Below are 9,295 nucleotides of genomic sequence, written 5' to 3' on the forward strand. Positions count from 1 at the left end.
GTTCAATGCTCAACGTTAAGCTATCCCTTCGCTTAGAACCTCGCTCTATATTCAACTTTCAGATACCTCAAATCTCAACTTATGTGGTCTGCTATCGAGCTTGAAGGGCTTCGTTCTCTGACAGAGGGGGGTTTTTGGCCCAAATTATGCAATATTAGTTTAACCTCCGTCGCAGAACCACATTTGACCAGGTCGAGAAAAAAATTTTTTCGTGACGACCTGGTCCCCCATAGTAGGGAATGAACATGACATCTTAACCATATTTGACCATTTTCAAATTTCTCGTCGCGGAATGATGACTTTACTAGTAAAATTTGTTCCGGGTAGGGACCTCCCATACAAAATTTTCATCGCTCCAAAAGTGATTTCGTTTCACTTTTCAACATTTACAAGGTCCATAAATCATGTTTTGAGACGATATGGAAAAAAAAATTTTTTGCCCGTCTCGACCAACTCGACCGATGGTGACCACAGCAGGGTGCTCCATACAAATTTTCCTTATGTGGAATTTTTCAGTGTAAAATAAGGTTTCTCCAATCGATCGCGGGTTTCACTTTTCATCATTTGCTAGGTCTAACTATGATGTTTTGAGTGGTCCCGCAAAAATTTTTTCTTGGACCGGGCCTTCCTTCCCGGCCCTGTCGGTGTGTTCTGCAGTAGGGTGCTCCATACAAATTTTCCTTATGTGGAATTTTTCAGTGTAAAATAAGGTTTCTCCAATCGATCGCGGGTTTCACTTTTCATCATTTGCTAGGTCTAACTATGATGTTTTGAGTGGTCCCGCAAAAATTTTTTCTCTTAGCCAGTCGACCCTTTCGTCCATGTCGGTGTGCTCTGCAGTAGGGTGCTCCATACAAATTTTCCTTATGTGGAATTTTTCAGTGTAAAATAAGGTTTCTCCAATCGATCGCGGGTTTCACTTTTCATCATTTGCTAGGTCTAACTATGATGTTTTGAGTGGTCCCGCAAAAATTTTTTCTTGGACCGGGCCTTCCTTCCCGGCCCTGTCGGTGTGCTCTGCAGTAGGGTGCTCCATACAAATTTTCCTTATGTGGAATTTTTCAGTGTAAAATAAGGTTTCTCCAATCGATCGCGGGTTTCACTTTTCATCATTTGCTAGGTCTAACTATGATGTTTTGAGTGGTCCCGCAAAAATTTTTTCTTGGACCGGGCCTTCCTTCCCGGCCCTGTCGGTGTGCTCTGCAGTAGGGTGCTCCATACAAATTTTCCTTATGTGGAATTTTTCAGTGTAAAATAAGGTTTCTCCAATCGATCGCGGGTTTCACTTTTCATCATTTGCTAGGTCTAACTATGATGTTTTGAGTGGTCCCGCAAAAATTTTTTCTTGGACCGGGCCTTCCTTCCCGGCCCTGTCGGTGTGCTCTGCAGTAGGGTGCTCCATACAAATTTTCCTTATGTGGAATTTTTCAGTGTAAAATAAGGTTTCTCCAATCGATCGCGGGTTTCACTTTTCATCATTTGCTAGGTCTAACTATGATGTTTTGAGTGGTCCCGCAAAAATTTTTTCTTGGACCGGGCCTTCCTTCCCGGCCCTGTCGGTGTGCTCTGCAGTAGGGTGCTCCATACAAATTTTCCTTATGTGGAATTTTTCAGTGTAAAATAAGGTTTCTCCAATCGATCGCGGGTTTCACTTTTCATCATTTGCTAGGTCTAACTATGATGTTTTGAGTGGTCCCGCAAAAATTTTTTCTTGGACCGGGCCTTCCTTCCCGGCCCTGTCGGTGTGTTCTGCAGTAGGGTGCTCCATACAAATTTTCCTTATGTGGAATTTTTCAGTGTAAAATAAGGTTTCTCCAATCGATCGCGGGTTTCACTTTTCATCATTTGCTAGGTCTAACTATGATGTTTTGAGTGGTCCCGCAAAAATTTTTTCTTGGACCGGGCCTTCCTTCCCGGCCCTGTCGGTGTGTTCTGCAGTAGGGTGCTCCATACAAATTTTCCTTATGTGGAATTTTTCAGTGTAAAATAAGGTTTCTCCAATCGATCGCGGGTTTCACTTTTCATCATTTGCTAGGTCTAACTATGATGTTTTGAGTGGTCCCGCAAAAATTTTTTCTTGGACCGGGCCTTCCTTCCCGGCCCTGTCGGTGTGCTCTGCAGTAGGGTGCTCCATACAAATTTTCCTTATGTGGAATTTTTCAGTGTAAAATAAGGTTTCTCCAATCGATCGCGGGTTTCACTTTTCATCATTTGCTAGGTCTAACTATGATGTTTTGAGTGGTCCCGCAAAAATTTTTTCTTGGACCGGGCCTTCCTTCCCGGCCCTGTCGGTGTGCTCTGCAGTAGGGTGCTCCATACAAATTTTCCTTATGTGGAATTTTTCAGTGTAAAATAAGGTTTCTCCAATCGATCGCGGGTTTCACTTTTCATCATTTGCTAGGTCTAACTATGATGTTTTGAGTGGTCCCGCAAAAATTTTTTCTTGGACCGGGCCTTCCTTCCCGGCCCTGTCGGTGTGCTCTGCAGTAGGGTGCTCCATACAAATTTTCCTTATGTGGAATTTTTCAGTGTAAAATAAGGTTTCTCCAATCGATCGCGGGTTTCACTTTTCATCATTTGCTAGGTCTAACTATGATGTTTTGAGTGGTCCCGCAAAAATTTTTTCTTGGACCGGGCCTTCCTTCCCGGCCCTGTCGGTGTGCTCTGCAGTAGGGTGCTCCATACAAATTTTCCTTATGTGGAATTTTTCAGTGTAAAATAAGGTTTCTCCAATCGATCGCGGGTTTCACTTTTCATCATTTGCTAGGTCTAACTATGATGTTTTGAGTGGTCCCGCAAAAATTTTTTCTTGGACCGGGCCTTCCTTCCCGGCCCTGTCGGTGTGCTCTGCAGTAGGGTGCTCCATACAAATTTTCCTTATGTGGAATTTTTCAGTGTAAAATAAGGTTTCTCCAATCGATCGCGGGTTTCACTTTTCATCATTTGCTAGGTCTAACTATGATGTTTTGAGTGGTCCCGCAAAAATTTTTTCTTGGACCGGGCCTTCCTTCCCGGCCCTGTCGGTGTGCTCTGCAGTAGGGTGCTCCATACAAATTTTCCTTATGTGGAATTTTTCAGTGTAAAATAAGGTTTCTCCAATCGATCGCGGGTTTCACTTTTCATCATTTGCTAGGTCTAACTATGATGTTTTGAGTGGTCCCGCAAAAATTTTTTCTTGGACCGGGCCTTCCTTCCCGGCCCTGTCGGTGTGTTCTGCAGTAGGGTGCTCCATACAAATTTTCCTTATGTGGAATTTTTCAGTGTAAAATAAGGTTTCTCCAATCGATCGCGGGTTTCACTTTTCATCATTTGCTAGGTCTAACTATGATGTTTTGAGTGGTCCCGCAAAAATTTTTTCTTGGACCGGGCCTTCCTTCCCGGCCCTGTCGGTGTGTTCTGCAGTAGGGTGCTCCATACAAATTTTCCTTATGTGGAATTTTTCAGTGTAAAATAAGGTTTCTCCAATCGATCGCGGGTTTCACTTTTCATCATTTGCTAGGTCTAACTATGATGTTTTGAGTGGTCCCGCAAAAATTTTTTCTTGGACCGGGCCTTCCTTCCCGGCCCTGTCGGTGTGCTCTGCAGTAGGGTGCTCCATACAAATTTTCCTTATGTGGAATTTTTCAGTGTAAAATAAGGTTTCTCCAATCGATCGCGGGTTTCACTTTTCATCATTTGCTAGGTCTAACTATGATGTTTTGAGTGGTCCCGCAAAAATTTTTTCTTGGACCGGGCCTTCCTTCCCGGCCCTGTCGGTGTGCTCTGCAGTAGGGTGCTCCATACAAATTTTCCTTATGTGGAATTTTTCAGTGTAAAATAAGGTTTCTCCAATCGATCGCGGGTTTCACTTTTCATCATTTGCTAGGTCTAACTATGATGTTTTGAGTGGTCCCGCAAAAATTTTTTCTTGGACCGGGCCTTCCTTCCCGGCCCTGTCGGTGTGCTCTGCAGTAGGGTGCTCCATACAAATTTTCCTTATGTGGAATTTTTCAGTGTAAAATAAGGTTTCTCCAATCGATCGCGGGTTTCACTTTTCATCATTTGCTAGGTCTAACTATGATGTTTTGAGTGGTCCCGCAAAAATTTTTTCTTGGACCGGGCCGTCCTTCCCGGCCCTGTCGGTGTGCTCTGCAGTAGGGTGCTCCATACAAATTTTCCTTATGTGGAATTTTTCAGTGTAAAATAAGGTTTCTCCAATCGATCGCGGGTTTCACTTTTCATCATTTGCTAGGTCTAACTATGATGTTTTGAGTGGTCCCGCAAAAATTTTTTCTTGGACCGGGCCTTCCTTCCCGGCCCTGTCGGTGTGTTCTGCAGTAGGGTGCTCCATACAAATTTTGCTTATGTGGAATTTTTCAGTGTAAAATAAGGTTTCTCCAATCGATCGCGGGTTTCACTTTTCATCATTTGCTAGGTCTAACTATGATGTTTTGAGTGGTCCCGCAAAAATTTTTTCTTGGACCGGGCCTTCCTTCCCGGCCCTGTCGGTGTGCTCTGCAGTAGGGTGCTCCATACAAATTTTCCTTATGTGGAATTTTTCAGTGTAAAATAAGGTTTCTCCAATCGATCGCGGGTTTCACTTTTCATCATTTGCTAGGTCTAACTATGATGTTTTGAGTGGTCCCGCAAAAATTTTTTCTTGGACCGGGCCTTCCTTCCCGGCCCTGTCGGTGTGTTCTGCAGTAGGGTGCTCCATACAAATTTTGCTTATGTGGAATTTTTCAGTGTAAAATAAGGTTTCTCCAATCGATCGCGGGTTTCACTTTTCATCATTTGCTAGGTCTAACTATGATGTTTTGAGTGGTCCCGCAAAAATTTTTTCTTGGACCGGGCCTTCCTTCCCGGCCCTGTCGGTGTGCTCTGCAGTAGGGTGCTCCATACAAATTTTCCTTATGTGGAATTTTTCAGTGTAAAATAAGGTTTCTCCAATCGATCGCGGGTTTCACTTTTCATCATTTGCTAGGTCTAACTATGATGTTTTGAGTGGTCCCGCAAAAATTTTTTCTTGGACCGGGCCTTCCTTCCCGGCCCTGTCGGTGTGTTCTGCAGTAGGGTGCTCCATACAAATTTTGCTTATGTGGAATTTTTCAGTGTAAAATAAGGTTTCTCCAATCGATCGCGGGTTTCACTTTTCATCATTTGCTAGGTCTAACTATGATGTTTTGAGTGGTCCCGCAAAAATTTTTTCTTGGACCGGGCCTTCCTTCCCGGCCCTGTCGGTGTGCTCTGCAGTAGGGTGCTCCATACAAATTTTCCTTATGTGGAATTTTTCAGTGTAAAATAAGGTTTCTCCAATCGATCGCGGGTTTCACTTTTCATCATTTGCTAGGTCTAACTATGATGTTTTGAGTGGTCCCGCAAAAATTTTTTCTCTTGGCCAGTCGACCCTTTCGTCCATGTCGGTGTGTTCTGCAGTAGGGTGCTCCAACCAAGTTTTCCTAATGAAAGTTTTTCGTGGTTTCGTGTGAGTTAAAAACTCCGGAACTTGGCTTATTTTCACCATAATTTCCACATATGGTGACCAACTCAATAAACGTTTTGTGCGTATCCTATGGACATTTTTTCGCGTTCAACTTGGTGAACTAGGGTTGTTTTCCCGAAGGGTAAAAAAATCTGGACTTAGCCAAATTTTGAAATCTCCAACCAATCTTGGCCTGTTAGAGTATCTTGGTTGGGTTGCTATGGGCTGGTACGGCCTACTTGATAGGCAATGTTTCAACTCTTGGAAGCTTTCGTGGTTGCTAAGCACTGTCCATGGCCTTCTTGATAGAAATGGCTTATGGTGGCCATGGACTTAGCAAAATTTTGAAGTCTCCAACCAATCTTGGCCTGTTAGATTATCTTGGTTGGTTTGCTATGGGCTGGTACGGCCTACTTGATAGGCAATGTTTCAACTCTTGGAAGCTTTCGTGGTTGCTAAGCACAGTTCGTGGCCTTCTTGATAGAAATGGCTTATGGTGGCCATGGACTTAGCAACATTTTGAAGTCTCCAACCAATCTTGGCCTGTTAGAGTATCTTGGTTGGGTTGCTATGGGCTGCTACGGCCTACTTGATAGGCAATGTTTCAACTCTTGGAAGCTTTCGTGGTTGCTAAGCACTGTTCGTGGCCTTCTTGATAGAAATGGCTTATGGTGGCCATGGACTTAGCCAAATTTTGAAATCTCCAACCAATCTTGGCCTGTTAGAGTATCTTGGTTGGGTTGCTATGGGCTGGTACGGCCTACTTGATAGGCAATGTTTCAACTCTTGGAAGCTTTCGTGGTTGCTAAGCACTGTTCGTGGCCTTCTTGATAGAAATGGCTTATCGTGGCCATGGACTTAGCAAAATTTTGAATTCTCCAACCAATCTTGGCCTGTTAGAGTATCTTGGTTGGGTTGCTATGGGCTGCTACGGCCTACTTGATAGGCAATGTTTCAACTCTTGGAAGCTTTCGTGGTTGCTAAGCACTGTCCATGGCCTTCTTGATAGAAATGGCTTATGGTGGCCATGGACTTAGCAAAATTTTGAATTCTCCAACCAATCTTGGCCTGTTAGAGTATCTTGGTTGGGTTGCTATGGGCTGGTACGGCCTACTTGATAGGCAATGTTTCAACTCTTGGAAGCTTTCGTGGTTGCTAAGCACTGTCCATGGCCTTCTTGATAGAAATGGCTTATGGTGGCCATGGACTTAGCAACATTTTGAAGTCTCCAACCAATCTTGGCCTGTTAGATTATCTTGGTTGGTTTGCTATGGGCTGGTACGGCCTACTTGATAGGCAATGTTTCAACTCTTGGAAGCTTTCGTGGTTGCTTAGGATAAGAATCCCGACGAGAAAGGTTTCCCGGACTTATAAAAATAACCGATTAGCCCCAAGGACACATCTTCCTTGAAAGGCTAATCATGCACCACACACCACACCACCCATAGGCTTGCAAGCAGCACTCTTGTCGAGTGCAGCAAGCCTATGCTCACATCAACTACCGTACACGTACCACCATAGGCTTGCAAGCAGCACTCTTGTCGAGTGCAGCAAGCCTATGCTCATCAACTACCATACGTACCACCACAGCCTTGCAAGCAGCACTCTTGTCGAGTGCAGCAAGCCTATACTCCACGAACTAACCACTTCACCACCAAGCATGGGTCGCCTGAGAGGATCGATGCGAACGCATCTCTACAACTCGCAGCTCCCAGCCTGTAGTCCCGTCGTTTGCGGGCGGTCGAAGGTGTCGAAACTAGTTGTATCCACGGTCGACGGGAGCACAGCCACCAGGGTTCCCTGTGATAAGGTACTTCCACGTGCAGCGTGCACCCGCCCGTTGCGGCTCAGTCTAGTGCTATAGCGGGGATGAGACGGCAGTGTGCACGGGGCAGCACCGACGGATCTCAGAGGGTTGTTAAGCCCGCTAGCTTCCGATCACCTAATGGGTTTATGATGCGCTATCAGCTCGGATTGGATACGACCTTAGAGGCGTTCAGGCATAATCCAGCGGACGTAGCGTCATACCAAAGTCCGGTCGAACTAGTATTGAGCCAGTGGTCCGTACCTGTGGTTCCTCTCGTACTGCACAGGAATTCCGTTAAGATAGCAGCATACAGCACACACCAGTAGGGTAAAACTAACCTGTCTCACGACGGTCTAAACCCAGCTCACGTTCCCTTGAAAGGGTGAACAATCCTACGCTTGGTGAATTTTGCTTCACAATGATAGGAAGAGCCGACATCGAAGGATCAATAAGCCACGTCGCTATGAACGCTTGGCGGCCACAAGCCAGTTATCCCTGTCCATCGAGCGGGTGATCGAGCGAGGACAACACGCGAGGACGTTTCACCGCACCAACCAGCGGGATCCTCGATGTCTGGTGGTGGCAGCACTGGACGTCAGGAACGCCTTTAACTCTGCCAGCTGGAAGGCGATCGCGGTTGCCCTGCAGAAGCTGATGGTCCCTGCAGCCCTCCAGAAAATATTGCGCAGCTACTTTTCTGAGAGGAGGCTGGTGTACGAGACCAGCGAGGGGCCAGTGCGTCGTACGGTCACGGCGGGCGTTCCACAGGGCTCAATCCTGGGCCCGACCCTGTGGAACGCGATGTACGACGGCGTGCTTCGGCTGGTGCTGCCTGAGGGCGCCGAAGTGATCGGCTTTGCGGATGACGTCGTGGTGCTGGCGAGCGGGACGACGCCGGAGGCAGCGACGGGACTGGCGGAGACGGCGGTAGCAATGATCAGCTCGTGGATGGCGCAACACCACCTGGAGCTTGCTCCGGCCAAGACCGAGCTGGTCATTGTGTCTACGATGAGACGAGACAACACCCGAGTCCCGGTGAGTATCAATGGCGTAGAGAAACTGCCGACCCGCACCTTGAAATATTTAGGAGTTGTCATCGAGGACCACCTGTCGTGGAGGCCACACGTAGAGCAGGCCACGACGAAAGCGCTCCGTGTGGCGCAGGGGATTTCCCGGCTGCTCCGAAATCATGGTGGGCCAAAGAGTGCGAAGCGGCGGCTGCTTGCATCGGTGGTGGACTCCACCCTCCGCTACGCCGCGCCAATTTGGCACGAGGCAGTCCGGCTCCGGGAGTGTTGCAGACAGCTGAACCGTGTGCAAGGACTGTACGCACGGCCAGTAGCTCGCACCTTCATTACAGTGCGCCATGAGGTGGCAACGGTCCTTGCCAGCGTCATCCCCATCGTGCTGCAGGTGACGGAAGACGCTCGCTGCTACCAGCGGCATCGGACGACGGGAGCAAGTCTACGCGAACTGCGCATCGAGGAGCGGACGAGGACAATTGACGAGTGGCAGCGTCAGTGGGACCAGCTAGAATCGGAAAGCCGCTACACCCGATGGGCGCACCGGACCATCCCAGACTTGGCGGCATGGAAGAACCGGCAACACGGGGAGATGACATTCCACCTCGCTCAGATCCTCTCCGGCCATGGGTTTTTCCATGAGTACTTGTGCGTGAAACATCTTGCACCATCCGCCGACTGTACCAGGTGCCCGGGAGTCCCGGAGACGGCCGAGCATGCCTTCTTCGACTGTCCGAGGTTCGCGGACGTCCGGCATGAATTACTCGGTGAGGACGACGAAGCGGCTGTGACGCCTGACAATCTTGTGGCGTTCATGCTTACCAGCCGAGCACGATGGAGCAAAGTCTGCGAGGCCGCTCGCATCATCACCACCACACTCCAACAGGAGTGGTATATCGAGCGGGCCACGAGCGCGCACGACGACATGCAGAGGGCCGCGCAAAGTCTGGACACCGCACACGAGGAGCTGGTGGCCTTACGTAATGAAAGGCGTAATGAGGCTCG

At 47.7% G+C, this 9,295-nt stretch overlaps 1 pseudogene; it reads right to left on the bottom strand.

Annotated features, from left to right (window-relative positions):
• Positions 1-7,107: 7,107 nt before the first annotated feature.
• LOC128717729 (large subunit ribosomal RNA) overlaps positions 7,108-9,295 on the bottom strand; it is a 6,227-nt pseudogene continuing 4,039 nt past the window's right edge.

Source organism: Anopheles marshallii (genome assembly GCF_943734725.1).
Source record: "Anopheles marshallii chromosome X unlocalized genomic scaffold, idAnoMarsDA_429_01 X_unloc_89, whole genome shotgun sequence".
In the NCBI taxonomy this organism is placed as follows: Eukaryota; Metazoa; Arthropoda; class Insecta; order Diptera; family Culicidae; genus Anopheles; species Anopheles marshallii.